The sequence below is a fragment of the Rhincodon typus genome, chromosome 16, assembly GCF_021869965.1.
Source record: "Rhincodon typus isolate 14 chromosome 16, sRhiTyp1.1, whole genome shotgun sequence".
NCBI classification, from domain to species: Eukaryota; Metazoa; Chordata; class Chondrichthyes; order Orectolobiformes; family Rhincodontidae; genus Rhincodon; species Rhincodon typus.
This window is the reverse complement of record NC_063347.1, coordinates 55,990,141-56,004,061: the sequence shown is the minus strand read 5'-3', so window position 1 is coordinate 56,004,061 and position 13,921 is coordinate 55,990,141. Positions and strand designations below refer to the sequence as shown.

The 13,921-nt window shown below is 45.9% G+C and overlaps 1 protein-coding gene across 3 annotated transcripts in view; it reads left to right on the top strand.

Annotated features, from left to right (window-relative positions):
- The first annotated feature begins 288 nt into the window (after positions 1–288).
- Positions 289–13,921, top strand: part of pcbp4 (poly(rC) binding protein 4) — a 38,203-nt gene continuing 24,570 nt past the window's right edge. The window contains exon 1 of one of the 3 annotated variants that reach the window (XM_048606586.1): positions 289–403. The gene's annotated coding sequence lies outside the window, so the exon portion shown is untranslated. Of the gene's footprint in view, positions 477–13,457; positions 13,732–13,921 lie in introns of those variants that run through there. The other 2 variants (XM_048606585.1, XM_048606587.1) reach the window with 2 other exon arrangements.

The following is a 13,921-nucleotide window of genomic DNA, read 5'->3' as shown; positions in this document are numbered from 1 at the left end:
AGATGGTTCTTTTGTTCTCAAAAATCTGTTTTGTTCCATTCTCAAAACAAATGTAGGTGCCGCTCAATTTCTGTGATTTGTTTTGCGTTTTTACTGTCTGGCTTTGTTCACATCCCAATCTGTGATTTGTTGGGGGGAGGGGGTTCAAACCCCCCAACACTATTGGGCAAGATTGAATGAACCATTGCAGAATTGCTGTGGCCGACTACACTGGTGGTCGCTTTTGACTCCTAAAGGGTTAATAAAAACTGGCACTTCAGTGACCGCCCATCTTCGAGACTGGGAGGAGGGGTTTATCTCTCTTTGTTAATTTTAGCGGAACAGTAGATGTGAGTGAGACGCGTCATCGCTGGTGTCTTCTCAGTGCTGCCTCATGGTGTGAAACTCAACTAAACCCCAGGAAGTAAGTTTGGGATAAGAAACAGCGAAGACTGAGCAGGAGAAGGGAATTCTCTCTTTTGATTTCGAAAGCTAAGGTAGGCACAGTCTCTTGGACTGCGGAGTGGGGTAAACAGGACGGGATCTGCCCCGGATGGAGTGGGATTGAAACTGGGAGTGGGGCGTTGGGACGGAAAGAAGTCTTGCTTCGTTCTCTGCGTTCCGATTTCCTCCAGCCCCCCGCAACCCCCCCGGCCCAACCCAAGCCTAAACCTGACCGTGTGGTATCCCCATAACTTCCTCCAGCCCTATAATCCCCTCCCCGACCTCCTCTGGATGTTAATCCGCTGTCGAGGGTGGCCGAGCGACTGGAGTTCCTTGCCTAAACCACTCTCTCCCTTCCCAACGCCGGAGGGCTTGCGCGAATCGAGCCGCTTGAGCAAGGGCTGTGTTCACCTTCCTGTGGGCCCTTGTCTCTGAGGGGTTTTTGAACTGCGGCAAAGGCTAAATCCTGTGAGGCATCATCGCCCGCCGCATTCGTATTTGATCAGCTTCACTCGGAAGTCTTTTTTTTTGTTAGAAGTGAAATCGCAGTGCCCCCCCTTTTTTTTTTATTTTAAAATCGTTTGTTTGCTCATTCACTCTTATGCCCCGTGTGTGTCTCTCTCTCTCTCTCTGACTCTTAAACAGAAACAGTATTAAAAGAGACCCCTTTTTTTTTTGATGAGGGAGTGTAAACGCTGTCGTTGCATCTATCCGTGGCAGAGTCTTGAGAATCTTAAAAGCCAGGCTCGGCTGTAATCGTCACTGGGAGCAGATGTCCCGGGAGGAGTCGTCTTTTGTCGCCTTGGGGGAGGGAGGTGGGAACGGGGTGGGGGGGTGAAATAGGCAGATCAAGGGGAGGGGTCTATGGGGAGGCAGTGATCATCCAAAGCAGGAACCTCCTCCCTTGCCGGCCCTCGTTGGACCCGTTTCCATTGTGTGAACGAGAGATCAGAACCTGGGAGATCTTTTTTTTCCGCTGCTACAGTGGATCGATGGAGGCTGGCAGCTGCCTTCCCAGTAACACGGATAAACTGACCCGAGCTGAACGATAAAACCGAAAGGTCATTGCGGTCGGTCTGTGTACCGTCAACGTGACGCCTTATCTATAAACCAGGTCACTTCAGGATCTTGGGGGATAGGGGCTGCAACTGGAAGGGCCTGGATTCACCGTCGTAAATCAACAGACCCGTTCAGGAAAATAGAGAAGGGGGGGGTAGGGATTTCGTCTACCACCGGGTTTCAAAACTTGGTTAATTACTGTAAGTCCCATTCACTTACGGGGGTTGGGAGGGGGAAGCTCCATGAGGGGGGCGGATGGGCAGGTTGGCATTTCCTGACCACGCTTTTCACGTGGGTCGTCCGAGAGTTTTACGTTATGATTGAATGTAGTGTCAGCACCTCCTGTCAGAACCAGTATTTTTGTTTTGTTTAAGTGTACACAGCAGGGGCCTCAGGACAGATTTGCAGGCTGGTACTACAGAGTGAGTGCTGCACCGTCTGAGGTGCAGTCTTTCTAATGGCACGTTAATTTTTTTTTACACTTTTTTGTTTTGTAAATGTAAAAGAGCCCACAGCACAATTTCGAAGGAGGGCAGGGGTGTTGTCATGAGTGTGCTGGACGATATTCACTCCTCCTCCATCAAAAAAAAATTATCCGGTTGACATCCCGTTGTGGGATCTTGCTGTGCAGTGGCTGGTGTGTTTTCAGCAGTGCAAGATTGACGCATTTCAGAAACTCTTCGTTGGCTATGACGTGTTTGGATGTCCTGAGACAGTGAAAAGTGCAGATTCTGGTGATTAGGCAGGAAGACTGTAAACTGTGCTTTGTGATTGGCAAACTGTTTGAGGAGAATCCTGGAATGGTTCAGGGAATGATAAAATCTTGAAGAATAGATTTTCCCAGGATAAATGACCTGTCAGCATGACTTAGCAAGCCCTAGGGTGCTTCCTTGTACTGAACTGGTTTTATCTGAGTCAGCACAGTCGGCTCAATGCCTGTGAAGGTTGCTCCACACACTATCCAGTGCTCCTCCCTCACCTGCCCAAAGTTAGAAAGTTCTTGAGTTCTCTGCCCGATGATGGGATCTCTTTGTGCACAAGGAGGGTCCAGGTACACCCCATCTTCAATGGGTATCGCACTCCATTGCTGTTAGCACCAAATGGATTCACACAAGCCATTCCACCAATTGAAACAAACGCCCTTCTCCCACCCTCACCTCTCCTCCCCTTCCCTTCCCCCTCCCACCTCTACCTCTTTCATTCACTCCCCCCTCACTGTTTCTTTCTCATCCCTTTCCTTCCTTTCCCCTCCATTGTCTCTCTCTTTGCCTTCTTTCCCTTCCCTCCTTCGCTGTCTCTCTCTTGCCTTTCCTTCCCTCTTTCTCTTCCCCGTCCTCCCCCATTCTTGCTGCAACTTCCCCTATCTTGCCTGTGTTCCCTCTTGCATCTCATTCCTGCTCAGACATTCTGTCTCATTTTTCTTTTACCCCCACCCAACCCATTGCTGTCTTTACCTTTTCTCTATTCCATTTCTCTTCCAGCCCCATGTCTCTTCCCTCTCCGCCTCCCTCATCTCTCTTCCTTCTGTTCCCCCTCTCCCCAACTCTCTCCCTCTCTCTCTTCCCCCGGCCCTTCTGATTCTCTCAACCCCACTCTGTCTCTGTTTCTGCTTCTTTTTCTGTTTCTCTTGCAGATGGCACAGAACACAGAAGGTTGTGACGGGGACTAGTGTTCTGTGGGTGTATAATTAAACAGACGGGAAGCAGAGTTAGACAAATCAGGCAAAAGCTGCTTTAGCCCTCAGAAACCTGAGGGATTATTTAAGAGTGAGCTACAATTACAGTGCCAGGAAACAAGGGGAATGGAGACTGGCTGCTTCAATTATGTGATATTAACCAGACAGCACTAATTTCCATCAGTCTCTCAAATGCCGCAGTGTGAAGCAACTCTTGCTGTGTAATAGTTGTATCCAGTCTCCCTTTAACACCTAAAGCTAAAAACAGTGTGACTAATGTTTCTTGCAGTGTACCTATCAAATTTTTTAGCATCTTACTAACTTCATTGCTTATTCCTGATGTTTCCTTCAGTCAATACTTGACGTGAAATCTTTATAAAACACCAGTTAAGCCTCAGCTAGAGTACTGTGTCCAGGAAAGGCGATGGCCTAATGGTGTTATTGCTGGACTGCTAATCCAGAGTCACCGATAATGCGCTGTGGACCAGAGTTCGAATCCCATCAAGGCGGATGGTGGAATTTGAATTCAACTTAAAAAAAAAACTGAATTAAGAGTCTAACACGGACTGTGAATCAGTTGCTGATTGTCAGAAAAACCAACTGGTTCCCAAATATCCTTCAGGGAAGGAAACTGCCATCCTTACCTGGTCTGGCCTACATGTGACTCCAGACCCACAGCAGTGTGGTTCACTTTTAACTGCCCTCTGGGCAGTTAGGGATGGGCAATAAATGCTGCCTCGCCAGTGACACCCTCATCCCGTGAATGAATAAAGAAGAAAAAGTTGGGGACGCTGTATGTAGGCATGATGTCAGAACTGGGAAGAGATGGATGAATGGCTTCTGTTACGTGGGGATGCCTTTTTGGTGCCTCTAGCTTAATAAAATCAATTGCAGTTGTCCAGCTGTGGCAGTGGCCAAGATGAACTGAGATGGCATCAAGATGGATTGTGGGAGTCTGGTCTGCTGAGTGTCTAACTTGTCTTGACCATGTATTTATACATTAATTCAGAGGATGTGCACTTTGCTGCCTGGGCCAACATTTATTGCCCATCCCTAACTGTCCTGGAGAATGTGATAGTGAGCTGCCTTTTTAAAACACTTGTAGTACAACCACAATGGTTTATTGGTTTGATTACAGAATGGCTCACTAGGCCATTTCAGAGAGTAGTTAAAAGTCAACCACATTGTGGGTCTGGAGTTCCAATTAGGACAGTAGTGAACCAAAATGTTTTTTTAATAGCTATTGACAATATTTCATAGTGATCATTAAGCATTAAATCTAGAATTTTTTTTTTGGATTAAAATTCTATTATCTGCCATGGTGGCATTTGAATTGGGCCCCAGAATATTACCTGGACCTTTACTAGTCCAGGGACAATATCACTAACATTGTGACTGGGCTTGAAAGAATAGTCTGTGGGAGGAGACAGTTTGGGCCAGATGACCATATTGACTTTGTTTTTTGTACATAAGTACTGTAGCAAAAGAATACTTGACCTTAATACACACACAGTATTTGCAATTAATCCTCTCTCGTTGAACAGTATGACTGGTCACGTTGTCTTGGCTTTAGGGATTTGATGATGTAATGATTCTTGCACAAAGTATTTTGTTGTACACAGTATTTTTGGATCATAAGAAATAGGGCAGGAAGGAGTAGGCCATCAGCCCATCGAACTCATTGTGCAACAGAAAAAGGAGTAAGGATGTATACGTACTGGGACATCTGTTAGTACTTTACTGACCTGTTCAGATCATCAAGGCATCAGCCTACAAATTAATGAATGATTTTGGGGGAAGAATATTAGAGAGCACAATTTTTCCCTTGCTGGAAGTGGCAAGAAATGCCCAAATATTTGCCTTTGGCCTACAGAGGTACTTTCCTCATTCTATCCACCTCAGCAATTGAAGGAGAATGCCATGGGGGGGCTTTCTGGATTTTCCAGAGATGAAGGTCTCTAAGTGGTCAATTGATGGCCTCGGTGTGTCACCAGCTCAACTACCTGTCTTCTAGTAGGTGAGAAAGTGACTGGTTTATTGACTGGTGAATAGCCTGCTGATTTAGGAGAGGGAAGCTTTCTTTGTCCCCAGACTGGTGCATAGATTCTGTGTATATGTGTTTGTGGGGAATGGTGAGGAGGCTTGGCTTCTGAAAGCCATACCCTTGACTTTGCCTCTGAGCAGCCCCCTCTCCCTGTGAGACCAAAAAATAAAAGACTTACCGTCTCATAATTAGGACCCCTTAGCAGTAGGCTTTGACAGATGATCTGTAGGACCCAGAAGCCATTGGTCTTCTATCGGCAGGACTTTAGTGTCAGGGCCTGAGACTGGATTTAAAAAAAAACTCATTGGTCAGCTCTGATGCTGGTTGGGGCTCACTGGGAAAGTGGATACACTGACTCCCAACCCCAACAAGAAAAAGTGCTGAGGCTGCAAAATGAGACCAGGCCCCTTGAAAGTTGGGGGGTGGGTGGTAAATCTGTTTGAAAAGCCATCTTTAAAACTCACCAATATCAGAAACATCATGGGAGGACTAAAGTCCATCATAAAGCAATCCAACTCCGCCTCAACAGTATCTCCACTCTTACAGGGATTGCTAAGGTGTATGTGGGAAGGTTGTCTCCCTAGTTGGAGGGAGAGGGGTTTCAAACCAGGAAACTCAGTCTCAGCATAAGGGACAGCCATTTAGGACTGAGATGAGGGGAGGGGTTTCTCACTTGGGAGGGCAGTGAGCCATTAGAATTCTTCACCTCAGATCACTGGAAGCACAGTCATCAAGACCGAGATCAATGGAGTTCTAGATACAAGATTCCGCTTGTGGGGTGGGGTTTAGTTGTGTGGGACAGTGGCATTGAGGTAGTATCCATGAATAGCTGGCAGGCTCAATGGTTGAATGGAGCTTATTTCCTGAGTTCCAGTATTTTTAAAACAAAAACACACAGCATCTGTGGGCTTTTCCTCCTTCTCAAACACATTCTTCACAACCTTTTGCTCCATGTTCAGTTGACAGGAGTAACCTATTGTTCTCCTGAGACCACTATTATTTACCTATCATCCATCATGTGGTGATTGGGCCTGGATGTGTGTGAGACTGCCCCTACCAACTAGAAACCTAGTTACGAAAGGTTGTTATGCTATTGGGAACCCAGTCTTTACATTAAACAATCCCATGGCCTTGCGCCCTGTAATCACTGTAATACAAACCTGGGTGTCACATTTGATGTTAGAGATGAGCTTCTGGCCTATTTTCACCTCCAAACCATCACCTGAAATCCTCATCCACCCCTACGTTTCCCAGAGTCTTTACTATTCCAGTGTAGTTCTGGCTAGTCTCCCACAATTCTACCTCCTGTAACCTTCGGGTCACCCAAAACTAAGCTGCCCATGTCTTAACTCTCACTGAGTCCTCTCCATCAATCGTTTCTGCGCTTGCTCATCTACACCAGCTCCTGCTCAAGCAACATCTCAAAATTTAAAATTTTCATCCTTTGTTTTCAGATCCCTCCATGGCCTTGCCCTGCCTATCTCCATCATTTCCTTTGGGCCCCACACCATTAATTCTGCACCTCCCCCCCAACCCCGAGCATCCCGATTTTAATTGCCCCACCATCGGCTTTCAGTCCCCTCGGCCTCACACTCTGGAATTCCTTCCCTGTACTTCGCCTCTGTTGCTTTTCTCCCTTAAGTCGCTCCTCAAAACATTCATTGGCTGAGCGATTGGTCATCTGACCCAATATCTCCTTATGTGGCTTGATGTAAATGTTATTTTTATAATGCTCCTGTGAAGTGGCCTGGGGAATGTTTCACCGTGTTGAAGGTGCTATGTTTGTGTAAGTTGTTGTGCAAATGCTGGGCCCTGTACCATTCAGAAATTCAGACATTGCTGTGGAAATGATTGTTTTGTGATTTACCACCTTCTGTCTGGTATCTGTATGTAATAGCTCTTGAATAGAGCTTGTGTAAGAAGTGATAGGGCGGATGAGTGGGAGTAGGGAGTAGGAAAGGTTTAGCTGTCTGTGGCACAGACAGGTCTCACGTCATTGAATTCTTCTGCCCCGAGAGATTCTGTTAGTAACTGTAACACGATGCTGCCTTGACTGAACAGATCACAGGCAGCCAACTGCTGCAGTAGCCTTCACTTTGAAGTCACTTTGTAACCTGACTTGATGATACTAGGAGAGAAAATTAACTTCCCACCGCAGTAGCATGAATTTCTATTCAATTAAGTTTTTTAAAAATTGGTAATTTAAAACTAGTTTCAGTAATGATGATTGTGAAATCATTGGAGATAGATGTGAAAAACCATCTGGTTCACATCTTCTTTAGGGAAGAAAACCACAGTCCTTACTTGGTCTGGTCTACGTGACTCCAGACCCGAAGCAATGTGGTTGATTCTTAACTGAGCTTTGAAATGGTCAAGCAAACCATTCAGTTCAAAGGCAGTTAGGGAGGGGCAACAAATGCTGACCTTACCTATGATGGCACTGAAACACAGTTATCCCACGTTCTGTGGCACTGCTACAATTGATTCCATTGAGGCCCCTATATGGTGGTCCCTTTGACTCAGTGTGGACAAGGTTCGGGGAGGGTAACTGATACCCCAGCATGGGGGTGGGGGCCCCTGGTTTTGGGTTGTGGAGTGTGAAGGTGATTTCTGAGCCAGGAGCAGTACCAGAGATCACAGACCTGGGGTGGGTGGGACTGTAGGGCAGCAACTGGGGGAGAAAATGCTTGAGGCTTCCTGATGCTGAACATTTTATAAAGTTCTGGTTGGGCCCCAACTACAGAACTGCCCCAGGTTCTGATCATCACAGGTTTGGCTGTGAGTGTCCTTGAGATGGTAAGGAGGAGATTTACCAGTGGTTACAGCAATTAGGGGTTTTAGCCATAAGATTAGATTGGAAAGGCTGCAGTTCTAGGGGGAGCAAAGGAAATTGAAGAGAACCTTGTGTAACTTGATCAAGTTTATGAATGGTTTGGATAAAGAAGACAAGGAAACTGTCTTCCAAAGAGCTTATGGTATAAGGAGTAGGAAACTCAGATTTAAAACTTTGTGTAAAGAGGTGGGGGGGTGGTGCAAATATGAGGAGGATGTTTTACACAGAAATTGGGAATGACCTGGAATGAATGAAACTGGATGGAAGTAAATAAAATTGTAGGGGCCACGGGGACCAAGTGGGTAGTGACACCGACTAGATCATCTTTCTGGACAACAATCTAGATTTGATGGACCGAATACCCTCCCTTTTGTGCTGTGATGAGTCGAGAATCCTCACAATTGTATCAAAGGGATGTGGAGCAAGGATGAGCAAATAGAGCATCCCCAGAACAGCTTCCAGGAACTGAAAGGTTTCCTCTTGTTCAAATGTTTCTGATCCAGATCTGTTGACCTTGGCCCTGTTAGGGGGTAGGGTTTGGATGTGGCTGTGATGCCCTTTTATGGTGGAATAGCTAGCTGACACTTACTGTTCTTTTGATCTGTTAGCCTTTTAAGTGAGGTATGGTGGATAGCGGAGGGGAAGGAGGTTGGGAAGGGATGTTTTTTGGGTGGGAGATTGGTGTTGGCATTTGCTGGCGATTTCAAATAACAATTTGTCCAGACTCTTCCGCTCCCTTCCCCACTTTGAAAACAGTTTCAAACATGGCAAATAATGTGGGGACCCAGTCCAACAGAGGAGACTCAGTATTGGGAGTGTGTCTTTGACTGGTACCAGAGGAGCTGGTCTGGGTCTTTAAGCCTGTGAAGTTTGATGCTGTTTCTAGGCATTGAGTCATACGATGGGAATTAGGTGCCCATTGGGCTGCAGCAACTGTTGACAAATCTGCCTCATTTCAACCTGGTTTCCATAGGCACAGCGTGAGAGAAATCTGTCCATACCACACTCCCTCTGAGCTCTGTCTTCCTTTTATGTGTCCTACTGTCTATCTCTCTTTCTTCACAAACCAGTTGCCATCCTGCTCCTCACTGTCATCCTTTTACAGCTATGCTTTGTGAATAGGTAGCATCAGCATAGGGACTTGACACCAGTCTCTCTCTCTCTCTCTCTCTCTCTCTCTCTCTCTCTCTCTCTCTCACCCTGTCTTTCTGTGCAGCTTTACCAGCTCTTTGGTTTTAAGTGAGCTGTATGGAAATGTCTGAATTGCAACCCACGCTCACATGTCTGAATGGAAACACAGACTTCTATTTTTATTCCTGTCTCTTGTGATTAGAGTTGTCAGATATTAAGCCTGTTAAAGCTTTCAATGAATCTTCAACATCAACAAAGATAATGAGAATGCAGCGAGCCATGCCCGCTGAATCCTAGCTGGCCCCTCGTACTGTCCTCCCATACTGTCCTCCCCTTCCAGCTCTTATGCAATGCCTCACTCTGATTCCTTGCCACTTTTGTACAGTTCTGTTCATTTAAGTCATTGAGAAGTTACAGGTTTATTCTAAACAAAACCCTCTATTTATACCATGCTCCCAAAGGCTGACACTGTGTAACCATGCAATTCTCTCCCATTCTCCTCCTGCCCCACACATATCCTGCACTTTTGCAGCCTAATGAGTCTTTGATACACAGCCATACTCTTGTCCCTGGGGCCTTGATGCTGTCTCCAAATTGTGCACCATCTTTACAGCCTGTGTCAATCCCCCTTCCATTCCATCACTCCAACCAAGTTCTAACATTGGGTTCAAGAATGATGCCTGGAAACTGGGCTTCCCCAGGTTCTCCAACATTCCAGATCCTTTGCTCACCTGTCTTTGGAAAAAAAATCGAACTGAGAGTTCATAAAGTGTACTTCGTGACAACAGGACATCCCAAGTTACTGTTCTGTGTAGTCACTGTAAGAGGAATTGTGGGAGTCAGTTTATGTGCAGGAAACGCTTTCCATTCTCCCTCAAATAAATAGTGATCCTTGTGAGAGTATCTTTTTGTTTAGGTGTGCTGGTTGAAAGATAACTACTGAACCAGAACCCTGGCAAGAATGCCACTGTTTTTAAAGAAAAAAAGTTGCTGTGACATCTTTTTACATCCATGTTGATATAGATGGAGCCTTCCACAGTGTAGCAATCTCTCAGTACTGAACAGGACTGTCAGCCTGAATGTTCTGTCACAAGAATGGGACTTAGAATCATAGAATCCTGTGGAGCAGGCCATTCGGCCCATGAGTCCACATCGACCCTCCGAAGAGCATCCCAATCGGACCTACACGCCTACTCTATAACCCTTCATTTCCCACGGCTAATTCACCCAACCTGCACATTGCTGGACACAATGGGCAATTTAGATGGTCAACCCACCGAACCTGCACATCTTTGAATTATGGGAGGCAACTGGAGCACCTGGAGGAGACCCACAGCCACAGAAAATGTGAAAACTCCACACAGTCATCCAAGGGTGGAATCGAACCTGGGTCCCTAGTGCTGTCAGGCAGCAGTACTAACCATTATGCTACCGTACTGCAGTCTTTGATTCAGAGATGAGAGTGCTAGATACTGAGCCACAACTGATGTTTTGAAGGTTAGTCCTGACCTGAATACTGAAGGATGTACACTCTAGACAAAGGAGCTTGAGGGGACACAGCTTTATGCCTCCAGCTTCCCTGCTACACGTGACATCCCCACAGCAATGTCATGTAAGCTCCATTCCAGCAAGAACCTAACCATTGTCCCATGACATTCAATGCTGTTACCAAGACTGAACCTCCAGTATCAAAATCCTGGTGTTACCATTGACCAGAAATTGAACATAAGTACTATGGATACAAGAGCAGATCAGAGGCTGGGAATTCTGCAATGAGTAAACCCCTTCCAGTCTTTCCAAAGCCTGTCCACCAACTACAAGGCATAAGTCAGGGGTGTTATAGAATACTTTCCACTTGCCTGGATGAGTGCAGGTCCAACAACACTCAAGAAGCTTGACACCATCCAGGACAAAGCAGCTTGATTGGCACCACATTCACTACCTTCAACATCTGCTCAATTTACAATTGCTGTACAGTGGCAACAGTGTACCATCTATGCATTGCACTTGAATAAGTCACCAAGGCTTCTCTGACATCACTTCCCAAACCCGTAATCTCTATCATATAGAAGGATAAGAGCAGCAGATACATGGGAACACCATCTGCAAATTCTCGTCCAAGCTACTCCCCATCTTGGAAATATATTGCTGTTCCTTCAGTGTGGCTGGATCTAAATTTTGGGACTCCCTGCATAGCAACACTGACAGTGTACCTACTTACCCCCCACTATGGATTCCAGCAGTTCTGAAGGCAGCTCACCACTTGCTCCAGAAGAATAAGGGCTGGGCAAACCAATGACCAATCTTCCCGTAGAGCATTTTTACGTCCATCTGAAATATCAAATGTCCCCCTCAAAGTCCTGTCCCTCTTCCCCCTCTCTCAGCAATAAAACTTACATCTATTTGGTACCTGTAAAATATCTGAATAGTAGCATTTTCAAATAGATTTTGACATGGAGACACTTGCACTCTCTGAGATATGCTATAGGGAGCATTCTGAAGGAAGAGAGAGTTAACAAGGTGTCAGAAGCATGGAACTGCTTGCTTCAGAGCCTATCGTCCAGGAAACTGAGGGTATCAATGGTGCAGCAGTTAAAGGCACGGACAGTCAAAGAGACTAGAATTAAAGGATGCAGAGATCCTGACAGGCTGTGGAACTGGAGGAGGAAGCTGAAATAGGGAAGGAGACATGCCATGGTGGGATGTGGAAATGAGAATAAGAATTTTGCAACTGAGATGTGCCATAATCTGTTATCAGAGTGAATGGAACTTTGTGGTGCATGTTATGATTTGAAGTTTATGGAGGGTGGAAAATGTGCCAAGAATATAGAGACAATTTTCAAACCAGAAGGGAGCATGGGTATGGACAGATCAGCTGAGACTGGGTGTGGTTGGGTGATGAGAGGAAACACTAGTATTGACTCCATGAATGAAGACCCAGAACATTGTGGAACTGCAGCTCAAGCAAATTTTGGTGGAAGAGGAATTTGAAGTAAGTTCCCATTTGCTCTAACTGTACAATCATACAAACATGTTAATTAGGAGCATGAGGATGCTATTTGGTCCATCGTGTTCACTCCAGTCATCAAATATCCATCTATTCCACTGTGAAAAAGGGGTGCGAGACCATGACTGATGATTATGGCCTCAACTCCAAATTAACACCTATCCCTGATTACTCCTGGCTCCTTTGTTAGTAAAGAATCCATCTACCTCTGATTTAAAAGTAGTGAAAGATCCTGTCCCACAGCTCTCTTGGCAAGAGGATTCCATAAAGGTCTCCTTTGCATTGGCAAGACCAAACACAGATCCCACTCTGTCTGCAAGAATGACTCTGACCTTCCAGTTGCATGCCATTTCAATAAACCTTGCTCTCATTTTACATTTGTCTTGGGCTTGCTGAAATGTTCCAACAAAGCACGATGCAAGCTCAAAGGACAATACCTCATTTTTCACTTGGGTACTTTACAGCCTCAAAGTCTCAGCATTGAATTTTACTTTGCACTGACTGGAGAGGACCCATTCCGTCTCTTTCCCACCATGATTTACACCCACTTTTGCATTTTTTTTTTCTTTTTCACCACCCTTAACTCCTTTGTCTTTTGAACTGGGTTGTGGCCTTGGACTGAAACGTTAACTCTGTCTCTCTGTCTACAGAGGATGCAGACCTGCTGAGTTTCTCCAGCTTACCCTGTGTTTGTTCTATAGACTTATGATCCCCTGAGAGGAAGAAAAATCCTCTTCAACGGGAGATCCAACTTAGAATGGCAGGAGGGTAATACCTGAAACGTTGACTGCTCCTTTCTTCCAGATGCCACCTGGCTTGCTGTGTTCTTACAACCTCTTGTTTGTCTACCTTGCAATGGAGTCTGCTCGTTTTTTAGGATCAGAATTACTGTTTGAGGAAAAGGGAAGAAGGTAGTTCTGATTTAACCAAGGGGCAATTTGCCTTTCCATTGACACTGGACACACAATATCACAGTTCAGTCAGGTTTCTGGCCTGATCACGGTCGTGTATCATCATCATTAGGATTTCGTTTAAACCAGCACAAAGTCTTTGAATATTGAATTCATGTTGGAGCCAGGAGTGTCAATAAACACGTTCACAACAGAAACAGAAAAAAAAATCTGGCTTCTCCACTCCATTCAAATAAATTCTTAAAGAATGAATAATACATTTTGCTGAGGAATGTAGGACAAAGTACCGATTAACCCTGAACTGAGTGCTGCAATAAGCCACACACAGAGAAATAACAGAAAACAGGTTATTTTCCTCCTCTTGCTTAGGGTACTGAGGCCAGGCGCAGCTGTTCGGGCTATGAGCGGACAGAGCGGCTATTGGCCGCTAGGGGCAGCATCGCGGGAGGCTCGGCCTGGCCGCTAGGGGCAGCATCGCGGGAGGCGGTACCGTGAACCGCGCTCAGAGTCCAGTCGAGCCGCGAGGTCAGGAGCTGTTTCTCGGCAGCAGGAAGTTACAGTGAAAACGATTTTTTTTTTAAAAATTTCTCAGCGCTCGGGTGATGTGGCGGGAGTGAGAACGGTAATCGAGACCAGTTTGTGACTCAGGTAAACGCCCGAAATTGATTCCCGGTTCTCGGCCTCGTGAAGGACACGGTTTTGAGGCCGCACAAGCGGCTTCATACCTGAGGTTAGACGCGCGTTCAATCCCGATGATGAGGGCCCGTCCCCTTCTCTCCAACCACCCGACCTCTTCCCCCACAACCTCTGACTCTCTCTGTCTCTCCCTCTGCTCCCC